General features: G+C 39.2%; 1 pseudogene; it reads left to right on the top strand.

Moving 5' to 3' along the window:
• The first annotated feature begins 9,638 nt into the window (after positions 1-9,638).
• Positions 9,639-9,789, top strand: LOC123325976 (annotated as a pseudogene).
• Positions 9,790-20,543: the final 10,754 nt, after the last annotated feature.

The raw sequence follows: 20,543 nt of genomic DNA, 5'->3' as shown, positions 1-20,543 counted from the left end.
GAGGGAGAAGCAGGCTTCCCGCTGAGCAGGGAGCCCGATGTGGGGCTCGATCCCAGGACCCTGGGATCACGACCTGAGCCGAAGGCAGGCGCCTAACGACTGAGCCACCCAGGCGCCCCTTTTTTTAAGGTAATTTCTATACATTTGGAGTGTGAGAGTAATCCTTTTACAAATGGAACAGGTTACTAGAATCGTACTATTTATTTTTTATTTTTTTAGATTTTTATTTATTCATTTGAGAGAGACAGAGAGAGCACAAACAGGCGGAGAGGAAGAGGGAGAAGGAGAAGCAGACTCTCCGCGGAGGAGGGAGCCCAATGCGGGGCTCGATCCCAGGACCCTGAGATCATGACCTGAGTCGAAGGCAGACGCTTAACGACTGAGCCACACAGGTACCCCTAAAACTTACATTTTGCCAATGGATCTGTGTGTGATTTGAAGAGGACATACAAAGTTCAGACAATTTTCCTCTGTCCCAGATTTTATTTTCCTCTCAGCCCTCTTGGGTCTGTGTGTGTGTGTATGTGTGTGTGTGTGTGTACAATCCCCAGTCAGTCGGGGATGTGTGGAGAACATATACAGCCCCACTGCAGCTCTCTCACTTCCAGGATGTCCTGGTTAAGATTCTGGCTGCTCTGTAGGCTTGTCACTCATCACAACCAGGACTGCAACCTCAGGCTAGCAGAGCTGCAGTCTTGCCTCATTCATTTCTTACCAAGTTTTCTGCTTGTACTGAAAACACCTGCAAGACATGTGCTTTTGCTCTCAGCCCCAAACCAATTCCTCTCCCTCTGGCAGCAAATCTGCTGGTTTTCACAAACAACCCTACTCTGGTCTAAAAACTGTGCCAATTGAGCTTGTATAAAGGAGAGATGGAAGTAGCCCCAGGCAAGAAGGCCACTGCTTCCCACTGCTTTTAGCTGAACTTCTAGCAGCTTTTCATAAAATAATGGTTATCTCTTTGTCGTTTGTCTTTGGTTGGTTTCTAGAGCCTTGAAATGCTTGGGAGATTTGCTTTGACAATTCTGTACAGTTTTATAGATGGCTTTTGAGAATAGGATTTGCTGACCTCTTCCTTCCTCTAAGGTCCAAGGTCCTACCTTCAAATTATGCATTTCTTACCCCATAGTGGCTCCTTTTCCCACCATTTAGTTTCTGTTCTGGGGAACAATTTTGACATGTAATGCCTAACTAAAGTGGTACAGAGATAGAGTTAAATCTGTCCCAAATAAACAAAGGAAAAGAATCATGCTGGATTTTAAAATGCAAATATTACAGTTGTTTAAGCCACCTTATTAGTGGTCTAGAACTACTAAATGATCCATAAAGGAGGATATAGATTAGAAACCAGTCAGCCTATTACTAACTGTAATTCACAATATCCTTGTTATTAGGAAAGGCACCATAACATTATGGCAACCCAGTAGCATAGCAACCTAGTAACACTGACAAACAAGTGTGTGAAATGGTGGCTAAAAGAAATAATGGACATAAAAATATGATGATTTCTGAGAATTTTAAGGGAAAGGAAAGGGTAGCACTGTTATTCAAGGCTGGGAATACATCTTTACCCCACTCTAGTCCTAATTCAGTTCCATATGTCCTTCCAGACACATCTCCATAAAATACAACATGGGGCAGCCTATTCTCTGCAAGGTTGTATAGGTGTTTGATATGAAGGGAGATCAATAGAGAAGTTTGATTTCAGGATTAATAGATAATCTCACAAGAATTCATGGCAGGAAAAAAACCACCAGGATTCATACAACGGGATCTAAAAGGTCAGGACAAGGCTATCCCCCTGGCTTTAATGGATCTTCATGCCAATGGGTCTCTGCTTCTTGCAGCTTATCTTATTTGTTCTCCTACTTTCTTCTATAAACCAGCTTTCTTTCTTTGCCCATGGTCTCTCTGCTCCCACAAAATGACACATGGCTTTGACTCGGCATACACTGATTTTCATCTGTCTTTATCACACTGCAGCTCTTTTTCCACAACTGACTTAGACACTTACTGCTCTTTTTACAATTCTCAAATGAAAGAATCTGATTCATCCATTTTGGTTCAATCATCTCTGGCCAGTGGATCAGGCTTATTGGAGTAATTATGATTTTCTATGGCCATGCAGGGGCCATGAATGGAGATGTCCTTAGGAAGGAGCACAGACTGGAAATGAGGACAATGACTGACAACTATAATATAATTGGTTTATTCCTGTATGAGTCTCTCCATTCCTCAAGTGTTAAAAACTTTGTTGGAGGGGCACCTGGGTGGCTCAGTCGTTAAGCGTCTGCCTTCGGCTCAGGTCAGGATCCCAGGGTCCTGGGATCGAGCCCCACATGGGACTCCCTGCTCAGCAGGAAGCCTGCTTCTCCCTCTCCCACTCCCCCTGCTTGTGTTCCCTCTCTCGCTGTGTCTCTCTCTGTCAAATAAATAAATAAAATCTTTAAAAAAAACAAACAAAAAACTTTGTTGGATTTTCTCTGAGGCTAATACACTCAATTTGCTTGGGATGAGCTCCTTAAATTATTTTGATAACAAATACTATAGATTCTTTTATTTTCAACTTGCCACGGCTTGCTTTTCCTTCTCTACTTCAATTTTTGGTTATAGATCATTTAACATAAATGCTTACAATATATAATTTTAATTAATATGTGTAAATACATACAAAAAATTGAACTGAGCAAAGGAGAAGGCATTTCATGTGAGGAAAGAACACAGAAAAATTATGCAGGCTGAAATGATCATGGCTGACATAGTTTCCTATGGCTGTTGTAAAAAATTACCCCAAACTGGGTGGCTTAAAATAATAGAAATTTATTCTCCCATAGTTCCAGAGGCTAGGAGTCTGAAAGCAAGAACGTCAATAATCATTCTTTGCCTCTTCCTAGTGTCTGCTGGTTGGCAATCCTTTGTGTGCCTTCATTTACAGCTACATCTCTCCAACTTCTGCCTCTGTCTTCACATGGCTGTCTTACCTCTGTGTATCTGTGTCTGTCCAATTCTCTTTCTCCTTACAAGAATACAAGTCATTGGATTTAAGGCCCTAACCCAGTATTTATACAAAGGCCCTATTTCCAAGCAAGTTCATATTCACAGGTACCAATGGTTACGACTTTAATAAATCTTCCAGCGAGACACAATTCAACCCACACTGGTCTAGTTGGGAAACTAGCCTGAATGGAATGGAGGACATGTAATATGGAAAAGTGAGGATAATCATGAAAATGGAATTCATGAGACCTGGGTCATAAATATTCATAGTGCAGATGCAATACAATATTAATCAATTCCAAAGGTGTCTTTCCCAAAATAGCCTACATAAATTCAGAGTATTAGAAGTATCGCCTCTAGAACTTAATAATGCTAAGTTTTGTTTGCTCATTCTTTGGTGCTTTTGTTTCTTCCTATCTTGCTGGGAATTTCCACAGATTTTCCTACATCATCTCTGACAATCTCTGGTATCTGGCTATTACCATAGATATCTTATCCATGTTCTTATCTGTTATTGAACTCTATACCTGAAACTAATGATGTACTATATGTTGGCTAATTGAATTTAAATAAAAAAAATAAAGCCTATCATAATTTTGTACCCTAGATCCTATCCTCTCTTGACTATTCAAGGCATTACTTAAACAAATCCTCCTCCCCCATTTTCCTATTTCCTTTTTTTCCCCATTTTCCTATTTTCACTCTCAACTGGATCATTCCCATCAACATACATAAAGATAATATTACTTTGCTCATGTCAAAAGAACTCTTTTTTTCTTTTTTTTAAAGATTTTATTTATTTATTTGAGAGAGAGAATGAGAGAGAGAGAGCGAGAGCATGAGAGGGGGAGGGTCAGAGGGAGAAGCAGGCTCCCTGCCGAGCAGAGAGCCCAATGCGGGACTCGATCCCGGGACTCCAGGATCATGACCTGAGCTGAAGGCAGTCGCTTAACCAACTGAGCCACCCAGGCGCCCTCAAAAGAACTCTTGAGTCCACCTTATTTGCCAGATGCTGTAAAAATGGTTTTATTCCCCTTTCCAACAAAACTCCTTAAAAGACTTTATATTCCCTTCTCTAAGTCCTCTCCTACACACTCCAATCTGGCTTTCACCCCACCACTCCACTCAAAATGTTCTTGTCATGATTATTAATAACCTCCAGATTGCAAAATCTAATGGTTCATTCTCAGTCCTCATCTTCCTTGACCTATCAATAGCATTTGACATGTTGGCTACTCTTGTCTCTGATACACTGGCCTTCCAGGACACTATACTCTTCTCAATTTCCTTTCACTTAGCTGGTTGTTGTTCTGGTCTTTACTGGTGATTCTTCTCCAACTTCTCAATAATTGAGCATCCCAGAGCATGCTTGGACCTCTTTTCCTTTATATAATTATGCATTCCTTTGGCATTTTACTCAGTTTTTGGCCTCAAATAACATCCTAATGACTCCTAAATTTATAAACCAGTCTAGACCTCTCTCCTGTACTTCAGACTCACATATCTAACTGCCAATTCAATATGCTTGAGTGTATAGTAGTACATTTCAAACTTCCCATGTCCAAAACCAAAGTCATCCTACCACCAAACGTGTTCGGCTTTTAGCCACTTCCATCTCTGATGATAGCATTTTAGTTGTTTGTGCCAAAAATCTTAGTCTTTCTTGACTTCTCCCTTCTTCTCACACCCCATATCCAATCCACAAAGAGGGTCTGTTGTTCAAAATATAAAGCAGACTAAAAATGTAATAGGAATCCAAACACTTTCTCCATCTCCACTGATGTAGTCTCATAAATCCACTACCATTTCTCACCTGAATTGTTACTTTAATGTCTTAACTGGCTCATTTCTCTTGCACTAATCACAGCATAGCAGCAAGAATAAACTTGATAAAACCTAGGTCATATAAAATCTTTCTTCTGTTCAAAACTGAAATCCAATGCCTTCCTACTTCATGCAGGGAAAAAGCCAATGTCTTTACAGTAGCCCATAAAGCCTTATATGAACTGGTCCCTTGGATCTTGGATCTCTTCTCATTCTATTTTTCTCTATCACTCACTTCACACCAGCCATACTGTCTCTTAACATTCATCAAACATGAAAGGTTTGCCCTTACCATAGGGCCCTTACAACTGCTTTTCCTTCTACTTAAAATGCTTCTTCTCCAGATACTTGCATTTATAATCCCTCACTCTTTCAAGTCTAGTAAATATTACCTTCTTAATGAGGCTTATTCCAACCACATCAATACCCCCTCTAAGTATTCGTTATTTTGCATTCACCATCTTATTTATACCATGTAATGTACTGATTTCTTATGTTTATTGTTACTTCTACCTCCTCTAGAATACAAGGTTCATGAGGACAGGGATTTTTGTCTTTTTGCTCACTGATGCATTTCAAGTACCAAGAACAACACCTGACACATAGTAGTTACTCAGTGACACTTGTTGAGTGAATGAATACTTTGTTTAGGTTTTAAGACTAGATCAATACCGGGGTGCCTGGGTGGCTCAGTCATTAAGCGTCTGCCTTCGGCTCAGGTCATGATCCCAGAGTCCTGGGATCAAGTCCCGCATCGGGCTCCCTGCTCTGTGGGAAGCCTGCTTCTCCCTCTCCCACTCCCCCTGCTTGTGTTCCCTCTCTCGCTGTGTCTCTCTCTGTCAAATAAATAAATGAAATCTTAAAAAAAAAAAATACTAGATCAATACCTCCTGGAGGAAAAAAAAAAGAATTTTTTTCTTTCCCCTCTAGTGAACTTCCTATTAAAGTATAATTATGACTAGTATGACACTACTAGTGTTATAAAATTGCTAAAAATTGCTTTCAAAAATATATTTCATCACTGATACTAGTGGACAAGAGCTGTGCAGTGTGCTAGGGAACATGATAATTTAATGGTCTTGCATAGGTTACTTTTAAGTGATTGTAAGCTGCAATGATTAATGGTCCTCCACCTTATTGTGCAATTAAACATGGCGGGGACTGACACTATCTCTTCCTTGGTATACTGCTGAACTCCATTTCTCAGCCCTGTTCATCTTGAGAGTAGTTCTGGACAACAGCATGGGGTGGAAATTCAGTAAAACAGGATTGCACTTCCCAGACTGAGTTCTTAAATTTGCCTTATGATTTTGTTCTCTTTCCTTGTGCTCTGGTCAGAAGGATAGGATACAGTGGGGGATTCAGAGACCTGAGAAGATGATGGAATCACTGAATGGAAGGAGGCTGAGTCTCTGAATCACAGGGTAGAAGGCCACTCACCAAACTCTTTAAGGGACAAGGATGGGAATGAGGGCTAAAATATTTATAGTTCTAACTCCGTGATAATTGGGATAGATTTTTGTGATAGCTAGTTGATCATGACCAACCAACAGAACCAGTTCCTAATATTGTCTCAGAAAGGTCGGATGAAACTTGATTATGCGAAGCTATGAAAATGGCATATGTTATCATTGAGGAAACTTGAAATCTTTGGCAAAGCAAGACTGCAGCTCTAAAAACTGCTCTTTTAACTATAATATATTAGCATTTCTTCTTGGAATAAATAGGTTGGTGCTTTTTGGAACTGAGATGTGAATCTTTGGCCTATGTTAGGATTCCTCTTTCAATTCAATGGCAGTGTCAACAGGAAAGCAAGTTGGCTGTTTGTGCTTGGCACCACCTGGCTGCAGTTACATCGCTCAGCACTAAACACACTGGCTGTGTCAGAGTTGAGTACTGTCATTCTGATGAAGTGGGGAGTGTGTTGCCCTGGTAGGAAGCCTTTTAAATTGAATGACAAGGTTTTTCTTATTTGTTACATCCCCAGGCCATTGTCAAATCATATAATGCCAGCCCAGGAAAGTAATTACAGAACTGTTGTGAGGCTGTTAGCAGCTGCTTTTCATTTTTTCCCCATTGTGACTGGGATGTGGTGGAGAAAAATTGGGATGACTAAGAACCACAACATAAACGCCACCCAATCTGCTGGCCAGTCACATGCGGCACTTACTTTTAGCCAAGGGGAAAAGAGCAGGTTCCTGAAATGTTATTAGATGTAGGTGCCAAATACAGAGAAAAATCTACAGCCAACTCTAAGAGGCCAGGCCATGAGGACAGATGGATTTCATGTATTAAATCATTACCAAAATCACTAGGCCATACAGTCTAATTTCTAAAAACAAAACCCTGTGTTGATTCCGTCAAACAACCCCTTTTCCTTCTAGCTACTTTTTTTTTTTCTTTCTACTGCTTTCTTTATTATTTGGGTAAGGACCACAATAAGCCTTCAGCTAAGAGTAGGTCAGTCAAAGTTTCCAACAATAAATGTAGATTCTTATAAAAAAGCAGCTACAAGGCTATATGAAGAGGAAATAGACAATAGTAAATGTATTTTCATTTTATCACCTCATCTTAATTTGGTCCTTTCTCATAAGAACCTTATGAACTGGCCAGTGCTCATTTTCAAGGTTATTTCCTAAACTCGACTCAGTGAAGAATGGCACTGCATTTGATAGACGACTGATTTAAAAATATATATATATGTATTGTTTTAACGTTACAACTGTTTAAAATTTAACGGAAAGTTCTTAAGATTCTTAACACAACTGACTGTTATGTTTCCAATCAGGTGACAATCTAATCAGGATGAACCTTAAGTGATTATTCATTATCCATTTCTTTGAATGAAGTGGTTTAACTAGCATGTAGCTATGCTAGAAAGTTATTAGGATCACGTATAGCCCTTTCTTGTTCTGAAAGTCATTGCTCTCCCTTCCTCCTTGGTCACTGAGATACAGTAAGTATATTTGTATGTCTTTTAAAGGTTGTGGAAGGCAGTTGCTTCCTTATACTCGAGGCAAAACTCCTTTCACTCAGAATGTATAAGCACCTTTCATGAAACAATTTATTTCTAAATGATGAAAGTGGTCAGAGGCTCAGGATCCAACAACTTCCCAAATGAAAATAATTAGAATCTGTGGTAAAGATAAGAGTGAGGTTTGAAACCTGTCGGTACATATCACTAAGTAGAAACAAATTACGGCTTGTCAAAAACGACAGATTTCAACAAGGTGCTTCCTTTTCACTTCGAGTAAGACCTTTTTCCACCCAGCAATTAACTTTATTCCCATTAATATTCAGTAGCATTGACAAGGCTGACAGAGTAAAGCTGGGTTTTATAAAACTAAAGACAGATTGATAGAGACTCATTACTTTGTCTAATAATTTCATCATTGTATGTTAGGTCTTAATAAATAAAGGACAAAGCTGTTGATTGTGGCATTGATTTGTTGTGCCAGGTAAAGAACTCAAATTTTCTGTGTATATTTTCTTTTTGTGATTCATAAATTTATTTTTGAAAATAAATAGTAATTTTGCCTAAAGGGTTGCAGAGGTGACACAATAATACATTTATACCATACCATAATACGTTTAGTACTAGCATAGTTTTTAGATATTTCTTCACAATCTGTAAATAATAATTATGCTGCACAGTTAAATTAAATAAAATGAGTAACTGTATGTAAATGACCCTTTGATTACAGATGGAGAAAGCCTAAGAGCAAGTATTTGCTTGTGGTGCGGTAGAAAAAAAGCAAAGAATTCACTAACAACCCCAGGAAACACAAAAACCAAACATTTCTGTCTTCCTTCCTTTATGATATAAAAAGTTAGAAATAAAATAGAGCAGGTTTCACAAAATTTCAAGATGTGTCAAAGATGATGTTGCTTAGAGACATAACATCTGTTCTGTTTTTGTATTTGTCATATTTCCTTAAAAAAATTTAAAATGAAACATTGTGCTTTTCTAAGCTTATGGACATAGTTTTTTTGTTTTTGTTTTCATATAGGACACTTTGGCCGAGTTCAGCTTTGCTTTCTCTTCCAGAACAGTGAGGGAAAAAAAATCTCACTCTTGGTGAGAAAGATGAGATACATGCCTAACAAAATCAACTTGCATTTTTTTCTGTTAGTTTTTAAGTTGTTCTTTCCCTCTTCCATGACAGGTGACTTCTCACAGGTAAAAGCCCATCCTTTTTACCAAAGAGCTCTTTTTCCTTTAACATTATATAGCTCAGCAAATTTTTTGCCAGGGGCAATATTAGTGAGTTGCGGATGTATTACTGACATGGAATTGTGCCACTTGTATTTATTTTCTGTGCTATGACAATCTACTGTTCTGTGGTAGAAATGACACAATTTTAGTCCTTATAAATTCATAGTTTCTGCAAAAGTCTAATTTTTCATAAGTGAAAATTCATGTAGTGAAAATGGAATCATTTCATGCAGTTCTTACTTTGGCCCTAAGCACATGCACAGAATAGCTCTTTATTCCCCCCTTTTGTCGGTATCAAAGTCTGCAGATGGGTAGGTCACACCTGAACACCCTGAGCAGGGAATGTGTAATTAGGTTTTAATGTTAAAAATTTAGTTTTGATTTCCCTATTCCTTTTGGATCCTTCTCTAATGTTCTACATCCCTTTAGATTTTTATCTCCTGTTACCTCTTATCTCTTTTCTTTATGGCAGTCTACTTCTCTGATTTCAGCTTTATTCAGCTCCCTGGCTCCCACCCAACTCCCCTTCAAATTATCAATGCTAACATTTTCCTTTGGTTATTGTCTTGTTTTCTTCTTGATTATTCTCTTTTCCTAATCCAGCTTTGCGCAGGGGCAGTATCGTAGCCAATGAGGTTTATCCGAGGCGCGATTATTGCTAATTGAAAACTCTTTTCCTAATCCATTTATGAATCTGTTCTTGCTTTCTGTCAATGAAAACTTTTTAGGACAGCAGATATTTAAAGAGCTGCATTCTTTTATTAGTCATATTTATTGAGAACTTACTATGTGCAAAAACCCCTGGGAGAACACAAAGATGTTTTATATACCATCATTGCCCTCACTAACAGCAAATGCTCATGCAGTGCCACTTATGTATCAGACACTGATCTCTGCTTTACAAAGATTACCTCACTTGGCCCTCCCAACATGCACTTTGTTTTTATATGTAGGTTTTATTATTATTCAGGTATAGTGAGGCTAACAGATCAGGAGATGACTGCCACTGAAAAGACAATTTGTCATGCATAGTTCCCAAGAGGAGAGGACATGCCATGCTATACAGGGCCACAAAAAGAAGCACCAGAGTCAGGAGACAAAGGAAGAGGCACCTGGGTGGCTCAGTTGGTTAAGTGGCCAACTCTTGATTTTGGCTCAGGTCATGATCTCAGGGTCCTGGGTTCAAGCCCTGTGTTTGGCTCTGCACTCAGCGGGGAGCAGTCGGCCTGAGGATTCTCTCTCTCCCTCTCCCTCTCCCCCCTCCCTCCTCTCTCTCCCTCTCGAGCTCTCTTTCTCTCCCTGGAATAAATAAATCTTTTAAAAAAATTAGGAGACAAAGGGAGTTGACGGAAAGTGCGAGCAAGAGATTTCCATTGGAAGGAAAAAGCAAGGCAGAGTAGGCAGGCTTAAGATTCTCTAGTTTGAATGATTTCAGGGGCTCCAGACTCCAGCCTTTTTCCAAGTTGCTTGGTGCCTAGTCCTGGGGTGATTGAAGCAGGGAATTATTGGCATGTAAGAACCCGACAGAGGAGGTAGGTAGGGGAGGCTTTGGATTGGTTAGCTTGCATATGAAAGATGTGCTCACAGGGGCACCTGCATGGCTCAGTCAGTTAAGCTTCCAACTCTTGATTTCAGCTCAAGTCATGATCTCAGGGTTGTGAGATCAAAGCCCCACATGGGGCTTGGTCATCTGCTTGGAGTCCGGTTGAGATTCTCTCTCTCCCTCTGCCTCTGCCTCTCCACCCATTTGCACTCTCTCTCTCTCTCTCAGAATGAATAAATAAGGTATTAAAAAAAATGTGCTCACAGGCTAGTCATTTACCATCTCTAAGAACTGGCTCGCCCTAGGAGGGGCAGGTAAGTCCTGCAGGATCAGTAATTTCCCAGATAACAAGCATTAGAATTAAAAAGACATGCTTAATACACTCTAGTCACTGGGTATCTAAGACAGCCAAATAGCTAGTAAGTGGTAGGTATGGCTCCAGAGTTCACATTCTTAATTCTATGCCCTGTCATTTCACCAAGGAAGTTGATTTTTTGTAGGGGAAATAGAAAATATGCAACATATATGTGGTATCATTTAATGTTGTAAGAGAACCAAAAAGGGGCCTCAGAATTCAGAGGAAGGAGATGTCAATCAGCACAAGCTCAGGAAAGAATCAACAACTGAATGTGTGTTTGAAGGATAGCAAAGATGCCCAAAGAAATGAAGAGGTCATTCCAGGCGAATGAAATTGTTTAAAAAGTGTGAAGAACTGAATCAATTATTGAGCTTGGGGAGTTGAAAACTACCAGTGTGGCAAAAATGTAAGCAAAGCAAAAGTATAGAGGATTGAAGGAAATAATACTGGGGGGTGCCTGGGTGGCTCAGTCAGTTGAGTGTCTGATTTCGGCTGGGGTCATGATCTCAGGGTCAAGGGACAGAGTCCCACATCAGGCTCTGCTCTCAGCGAGGAGTCTGCCTGGGGTTCTCTCTCTCTCCCTCCCCCCCTGCCCCTCCCTCTGTTCGTGCTCTCTCTCTCAAATAAACAAATAAATCTTAAAAAAAAGAAAAAAGAAAGAATACTGGGTAAGTTATTTGAGATCAGCATTAAGAAAATTGCTAATTAAATAATAAGGAATTTAGGGGCACCTGGGTGGCTCAGTCGTTAAGCATCTGCCTTCGGCGCAGGTCATGATCCCAGGGTCCTGGGATCGAGCCCCACATCGGGCTCCCTGCTCCGTGGGAAGCCTGCTTCTCCCTCTCCCATTCCCCCTGCCTGTGTTCCCTCTCTCTATGTGTCTCTCTCTGTCAAATAAATAAATAAAATCTTTAAAAATAAATAAATAAATAAGGAATTTGGACTTAATTCAGGAAAAAAATGAGAAACAGTAAGAGGTGTTATATATATTTTATATGTAACACATATAATACGTACATATACATATATTTATATACACAGAGAGGGAAATAAATAAACTGAAATTCTTTGAAAAAAAAGGGGGGCGCCTGGGTGGCTCAGTCATTAAGCGTCCGCCTTTGGCTCAGGTCATGATCCCAGCATCGTGGGATCGAGCCCCGCATCAGGCTTCCTGCTCCGCTGGCCGCCTGCTTCTCCCTCTCCCACTCCCCCTGCTTGTGTTCCCTCTCTCGCTGTGTCTCTCTCGGTCATAAATAAATAAATTATAAATAAATACAAAATCTTTGGAAAAAAAAAAAAAGAAAGTCTTTGAGCAGAAGAGCTCCACGATCACACCTTCAGAGGTGTGATACTTCAGAGGTCAACTGGCTTCTGTGATAGTAGAACTGGAAGGGGAAACCAAGTGGGGGGATGAATTAGGACATTATAGAAAGAACACTAGTGAAAATTAAAAATAAATCAGAGAGAGTTAGGGAATTGACCCCAAAGCCATTGTAGAAATAGAGTTGAAAGCACTTGCTACCAATATTTCAACATTTGAAACTCTGTCACATAAGGAGTGGCTAAAGCAACTGGGAATTTTACCATGAAGAAGAGAAAACCCGTGAGGTAGACCCTCTTGGTTGCTGTGTTGGCCAGACCTCAGAGGCTCCTCCGGGCTGCAAGGTGTGAAAGAATGAAGATGTGGACAGGGCTCCACAATGCCTGTATTTTGGTTCAGCTCAGAGAATGCTTATAAGAAGCACTACATCAAAAACTCATGATGTAATGTATGGTGATTAACATAACAATAAAAATTAAAAAAAAAAAGAAGCACAAAGGAGCCTCAGTTCCACTACAACTCACAATAGCACTGTCAGTGGAATAAAAGAGAGTCCTTTATGATAAAATAATGTATTTCAATATGTAAATGTGCAGGCAAAGCTAATCCAGAAGACTTGATGATGATGATCGATGCCTGCACCTCCCGAGTGAACACACTGGGATTTAAGAGGGTTAAGGTCAGAAACCCTTCAGTACAAGAAATTCAGGAAGATAAAACAGTGGAAATATAAATGGTCACTAAAATAAAAATAAGTCCTAACAGACCAGACTTATTTGTCTATAAGAAAAAGAGGGAAATGATCTTAATTGAAATAAAGATAACATGCCAAGACAAATTACAGACTTTGGAAACAGAGAAAATGATGAAGTATGATATTAGCACAAACGAGCTGGGCCTTATTTATAAGTGAAATGTCAAAATAATTCCCAATGTTATGACGGGATGGTGACAAAGTATCTCTGAAAACATATCTCCTGCCTTGAATTCCTCCACATGTTGAGGCTCACAATCAGTCTCTGGCACTTAGAAAGACCCAGGAGACCATATCCTTTGATAAACTATGGGGAATGAAGGTGTACGGCAAAAAGAAGCAGTAATAAACCACAAAAAAACAATGACAGAGACAGAATCTATGTACACTGGCAAAAACAGGTAACCCCCCAAATGAATAAATACTTTCAATATGTAAGTTTTATAATCCAGATCTCTTATTGTTATTCACAAAAATTTAAAAACATATGTGATGGCAATAATATGAAACATAAAAACAATCTTTATTAATACAATTCAGTGAGATCCCTGCATCTTGTGTATCTTTGCTAATTTCGTAATATTTAAGTCTCTTAAGAAGAGTCTCGGGTTTCCTTTGCTATATATTTGCATGTGACAGCTATGTGTGCCAAATAACACTGGCATGTTATATTGGTCATTCAATTATAATGAGTGACATTGTTTTGTTGATATGATTTTCTGAAACGGTGAACAATGCTCAGGAAACATTGTGCAATATTCCCTTGGTTTAAAGAGTACTGCATTCCTGGAAATTTTAGTTTATAACTATGAAGAATGAAACTTTGTCATAATAAATAATTGTAAACCAATTTTCCCCTACACAAATGTTGATGAGATATTTGAAGGTCATGCACCATCATTCTCTATTGTGACATATGCATAGTGCGACATCTAGCTTCTCTATGCATCCATCCCCTCTAAGTACCAGCATCGTCCTCCAATTGCTATAAAAAATAAAAATAATCACATAATTTAAAAATTCTCCCTGTAAAGAACTACTGATTTAAGTAATGCAGCCCAATGTAAGGAGATCCCTGGCCATTACACTTATTCAAGAATACGCTAAAACCTCTTAGGGAAATGATAGGCGGCATTCAAGCATTGGGTGAATGGTTGGACTGGATCAAGTTTGAAAAATCAAATGCTTGCAGACACAAAGCAGGTATGAGAAATGTGTAAACTGGGCCAAGAGAAAGACAAGAGAGAGTCATGTGGTCTGTGTGGTCAGTTGTCTCTGCACTATTTGTTGGAAGAATATCCGCTCCCCATTGAATCGTCTTGGCACCCTGTCAAAAATCAAATGTCTGTAAATATGAGGGTTTATTTCTGGACTACCAATTCTATTCCATTGATCGATATGTCTGTCTTTATGCCAGTACTACACAGTCTTGATTACTGTTGGTTGGTAGTAAGTTTTGATATCAGTAAATGTGAATCCTCCAACTTTGTTTTCCTTTACCAAGATTATTTGTTTATTCTGGATCCCTTGAATTTCTGTGTGAATTTTAGAATCAGCTTGTCAGTTTCTGCAACGATGCCAGCTGGATTTTGATGAAGATTGCATTGAATTTGTAGATCAATTTCAGAGTATTGTCATTTTAACAATGTTGCCTTCTGATCCATATACATGGAATGTCTTTCCACTCATTGGGTTCCTTAAATTTCTTCCAACAATGCTTTATAGTTTTCAGAGTGTAACTTTTGTACTTCTTTTGTTAAATTCATTCCTAAGTATTTTATTCTTTTCAATCTGGATGCCTTTTATGGCTTTTCTTACCAAATTGCCCTAGCCAGGTCTGCTTAGTTTTTAAAACTTATATATCTTGGGGAACGTGGGTGGCTTAGATGGTTAAGCGTCTGCCTTTGGCTCAGATCATGATCCCAGGATCCTGGGATCGAGCCCCGCATCGGGCTCCCTGCTTGGCAGGAAGCCTGATTCTCCCTCTCCCTCTACTGTTCCCCCTGCATGTGCTCTCTCGCTCTCTCTGTCAAATAAATAAATAAATAAAATCTTAAAAAAAAACTTATATATCTTAAATCTGATTTATCTTTACTCATTATTTATTAACCTGGTTCAATCAAACCAGTTGCCTCACTCTTTCAGTACTTTGTGTCTTCTGTTATCTTTTGGATCTTTCAATATTTAATTCTTCAAAGAAAACATGCCTGGGGGCACCTGGGTGGCTCAGTCGTTAAGCGCCTGCCTTCGGCTCAGGTCATGATCCCAGGGTCCTGGGATCGAGCCCCGCATCGGGCTCCCTGCTCCGCGGGAAGCCTGCTTCTCCCTCTCCCACTCTCCCTGCTTGTGTTCCCTCTCTCACTGTGTCTCTCTCTCTCTCAAATAAATAAATAAAATCTTAAAAAAAAAAAAAAGAAAGAAAGAAAACATGCCTGATTAACATTGCTCTACTACTTCAGAGATTATTTCATTAATCCACACCATTCTGACACATCTTTGGATATAGTCTAGATTGATATTTATCTTGTTCTGTTTATTATTTGGGACACTTTCTTTCTCAAATTAAATTGTAAACTCATTGAGAAGGTTCAATATTTTCAACTGTAAGGCCTTCAAAAAAAAAAAAAATCCTAAGAGGGTCCTATGCACAAAGAAATGGCTCAAGAAATGTTTTCCATTTGCTTTTCTTCTTTCACAGAAAAGTAATAATGCATCGTGTCAAGTGATGAACTTACATCTGAGTCTCAGTTTTTTCATCAGTAAAATAGGAGTAAAAATGTCTAACATGATAAATATTAGAAATAGCCAAGTAAAACACATTGCTCATGGCAGGCATTTAGTATGTGACATGTACTTTCATTATTGATAAAAGCAATGTGGCAACTGAAAAATTAAACTTAGAGTTTTTGTTTCAGAAATAAAGTAAAAAGGGGAATGGAAACTTTGGACAGTTATAAAAGTCACTTAAGACTCTAATTATTTTATTACAATGTCATATCTAAGGCTCCTATCAGTGCCGTATTCTCCTTGGAACTCTCACCATTTATTTCAGGGAGAATATACAGCAACAAACAGAAAATGTTACACATACCCTTCCAATCGTATTGCTTATTTTATAACATTTCTGGCATCTTACACTGAAAAACAGAAGATAACATCAACATGCAGTGTACTGAAAGTCAATATTTAATGTCAAATACAGGAGGGTTAAAAGGCCCTACTCTAAGTCATTGCTCCAGTTGGAAATTAAGTGGGAAGCCTTGGAAGCTACTTTTATTGTTACTAGTTTCATATTTTGTATCAGTTAACCAGAGAAAAATAATGGGAAGTGTTATATGTTGCTTGATTTTTCTTTCTCCACAAACTACTGACACAATTCTCTTTGTAAAAGTTTATTTTTTAAAATTCTAAACATCAATAAGTATGAAAATAGTATGATTAGGTAAAAAGTGATATTTCAACTTCTTAAGCTTCACTAAAGCACAGATTCCTTTACTACAACCATCTTTGTGGGGAAATACTTATTTTAAATAAAAATATTATATTCTAAATAGAGTAAGTCAACAGATGTATCAGAACAAATTAAAAAGTTGCACATTCTTGGGTTTCCCCCTTGGCAGTTATATTTTTGGCTTTGCCCTCCGTGCGTGATGGAATAATTTCTAGTCTTTACAGAGTTTTAAAAAAAAAAGTCTGAAAGGTTATTTCATATGCACTGAGGAAATTATGTATATCATCAGAGTCTAGCCAGGAAATAGAAACCACTTGAGTAATTAAAGGGACTTTAATGCAGAAAATTGATTCCGTGGGTGATGAAAGAGTTGAGACACCAAACAGGGGACACGGGGGAAATCCAAAGATTAACAACAGCAGGAATCCAGCCTCATCCACCAGGCATAAAGGGCAAAGGCAGTGTTCCCAGCACTAGTGGAAGCTGGAGACATTGCTGGCCTCCCTGCCAAGAGCTGGATTCATGAAGCAGCTGGCAGGGAAGGAATAGGAGAGACCCTGGCCTATTCCTCCCCACACACCCCTCCACAATTCATTCTGAAGTCAGTGAAGCATGGGAACCACAGTGGAGGAAATTAGTGTCTCTTGATACAGAGAAGAGCAGGGAAAGGGAGGGAAGGGATGTGAGGGCAAACGGGTCCAGGACGTACATATCATGTAATTGCCTACTTGCACCCATCATGTAATTGGTGGGGACGATGGGAGGGAGCAGGGGAGAGGCTGGTGGTGAAGAAAAGAACATGGAATGAGTCTGGCCATTTCCACGGTAGAGGATATGAATTGGACCCTTAAGTTTTACTTATTCTTTTATAGGAAAATAATCAACATGTTTGGGACTGAGATAAACTATTCCACCTCTTGATTTTGCATTATATTACTAGCTTTATCAATGCCATTATAATCTTACTTTTAGGTAGACCCCTGGGGGTAGGGGCCATAATCTTACCCTGTCTCTCACCACAGAGTTTTATATCCCAGTACGATATCACAATGTTCTAGTGGTTTGTACACACACACACACACACACACACACATACACACACTGGCAGAAACTATAGAACATAAAATGGATGGCTACAGGAAGGGAATCAGCTATGCAAATTATGAAATATAAATGGCAATCCCAATGTTCTATCAGAGTATAAAATTCAAATCTGTTCATCAAGACACTTTAAATATAATGAAAAGTTTTATGACTCAATGGAAGACCTACTACAACAAGGTCAGATTTTGCTTCTGAAGTTATTTGGTCAAAGGCTACACCTCATCTACTGATGGACTTGCTAAAGCCAACAGAGACAGGCTGGGCAGGGAGAAGAGAGCTTGATGACAGCAGACCATGGGCAGGATGAAGAGACCATTAGGGCCTCTGGGAAATGCCATCTGGTTCGTAGTTACTGAAGTTAGGGGCTGACTCTCATCTAGTGTGCAAAACCATTAAGGATGTATTATTACCATTCATCTGATCTTGACAAGAGAATTTTTGGTGATTCAAAAAAAAAAAGGCAAGATAAATTGATTAAGCTGTATCTGGGTTAACTTTACTAAACAGCAAACTGGCAGACAGCCTGGAAACAATGTAAATTCTGCTTCTTTAAAATTACAATTACAGCTAATTTTTTTCTACCTAGCTGGCTACTGAGAAATAAAATTGTGATGGTTGTATGGCTCATGTAAGAAGGCAACATATAGTTAACTTGCAGTGAGATTCCCATAGATGGGACTGGAGGTAACCATGTAGGGAGCCGGGAGAAACAGCTACAGCAAGCGCCAGCCCTCTCCAGAGCTCCCACATACTCACAAAATGCTATTCTGTTAAAAGTCCAAGAAAAGAGGTTTGCCAAGAACGCTTTTTTGGGAAAGGTAAAGATGGGAGTTTATTTGCATATTAAATAATCATAGAAACATTTTACAGTATAGCTTTCATTGGCTAAAGACTGGCACATGATAGTTTATTTGTATAAACATTTTCTTCCTCCAATTCAGAACTCAGAAAACATTTTGTAAGAAAAATACCAATAAAATATTTTCTCTATCAACTTTGAAAAAAGCGAAAAGAATAATATGGTGTGTTTGTTTGGCATCAAATGTGTTTTGATTAACTGTCTTTAGAAGGGCCCAAAGGTTAAAAAAAATGGAAGGAAGGAAGGAAGGGAGGAAGGAAGGAGGGAGGGAGGAAGGAATGAAAAGAAAAGTCAAAATTGACTATAAGCATTTCACATCAATAGGTCCAGTAGATTGGGACCAGGCGAGACAGGAAAGCTGGGAAGGAGGGTTTAGAAGAGAAAAGTAAGATGAGCTCATTTTGTACATGCAAGTAGATGTCCAATACATACTTAGAAATATAAGACTGGCTTTCTCTTTCCCATGGCATCTCAGAGGAAAAGCAGCTACTTTAGGACAAAGATGAATATTTTCCATATATAAAAGAAATGTATGGGGGTGCCTGGGTGGCTCAGTTGGTTAACCGTCTGCCTCCGGCTCAGGTCATGATCCCAGGGTCCTGGGATGGAGTCCTGTATCCAGCTCCGTGCTCAGTGGGGAGTCTGCTTCTCCCTCCCCCTCTGCACCTCCCCACTGCTCGTTCTACCTCTCTCTCTCTCAAATAAATAAAACACACACACACACACACACAAATGTATGGCCACCGAGGTTGTTGTCCCTGTTCTGAGTAAAGAGTGGAGGGGTGTGCAGCCTGAATCAGTATGGGAATGACAAACACAGTTTCCTATGTTCATTGCTACTCAATAAAGGATTTTCCTGTGATAGACCAAGGAGAACTGAAGAAGGAAGGTGAAAATATGTTTAGGGCTGCATTGTGGATGTTAGTTTGAGTGTTCTTAACTTGGTTATTGTAAGAAAGGCAGAGAAAATATTCCTGGAATGACCATGTCTCATTGCCTGGGCCCAAAAAAGAGCTGGCAGAATCTGCAAAGTTTTCTTTCAATCTCTCTAAAAAGATGACGCCCACCAATATGCTGTGAGAAAGTCCCTATACAAAGAAGGAGAGAAACTCAGAACCCGAGTGTCCTGTTATCCCATGTATTCTAGAACACAAAACACTGACGTACTGCTCTGAAGAAACGGTGTACTAAGAAAAATAAGGAAGAGGCTACAGATTAGGCTAAACTTTGGGCCAAGAGAATAGGAGACCAAAGAAAAATGCCAGCAACATATCCAAGAGACAGAGGCTGTCCTCTCTGAGAGCTTCTATCCTTAATATGAATCAAAAATAAGATATTCTAAGAGTAACAAATAAGTAAGATCAGATTTTTTTTAAAAGAAAAAGAAATATGGGATTGAAGCCTGGATGAAAGTCAGGAGTAGAAATGTAAATTTCTTGGGGCGCCTGGGTGGCTCAGTCGTTAAGCGTCTGCCTTCGGCTCAGGTCATGATCCCAGGGTCCTGGGATCGAGCCCCGCATCGGGCTCCCTGCTCTGCAGGAAGCCTGCTTCTCCCTCTCCCACTCCCCCTGCTTGTGTTCCTGCTCTCGCTATGTCTCTCTCTGTCAAATAAATAAATAAAATCTTTAAAAAAAAAAAAAAAAAAGAAATGTAAATTTCTTGCAAACACAGATACTATAAATAAAACTAGAAGAGACACAATGGGAAAATAGGTTGGCAGCACATGTACGAGATAGAAGAATAGTTTTCAGTAAACTTCTACCAATTAATAAGAAAAAGGCAAAGACTGTGAACAAGAACATCACAGGGGAAAAACAGAAATGACCAATAAGGAATAACATAAGGGAAGATGCTCAATCCAGTAATAGCCAAGGGAATAGATATTAAAGGCATAATATATATCATTTTATACCCTTCAGGAAATGAGCAAAAAAATTTTAATTTTAATACTTTTTGTCAAAGCACTGTGTAAACAAGTTCAAGTAGCCTGACATCTCACATCACAATACAGTAGAGCCCAACTCAGATTTTTACACTATGATGCTTTTAAGATGCAGGATTAGGGAAAAACCGACCACTTCCCTGAGGGAATTAAAAGCTAGGATTCAATAGCAAC

The sequence above is a fragment of the Neomonachus schauinslandi genome, chromosome 9 (genome assembly GCF_002201575.2).
Source record: "Neomonachus schauinslandi chromosome 9, ASM220157v2, whole genome shotgun sequence".
NCBI lineage: Eukaryota > Metazoa > Chordata > Mammalia > Carnivora > Phocidae > Neomonachus > Neomonachus schauinslandi.
The sequence above is the reverse complement of the archived record's forward strand: the minus strand, read 5'-3'. Positions and strand labels throughout refer to the sequence as shown.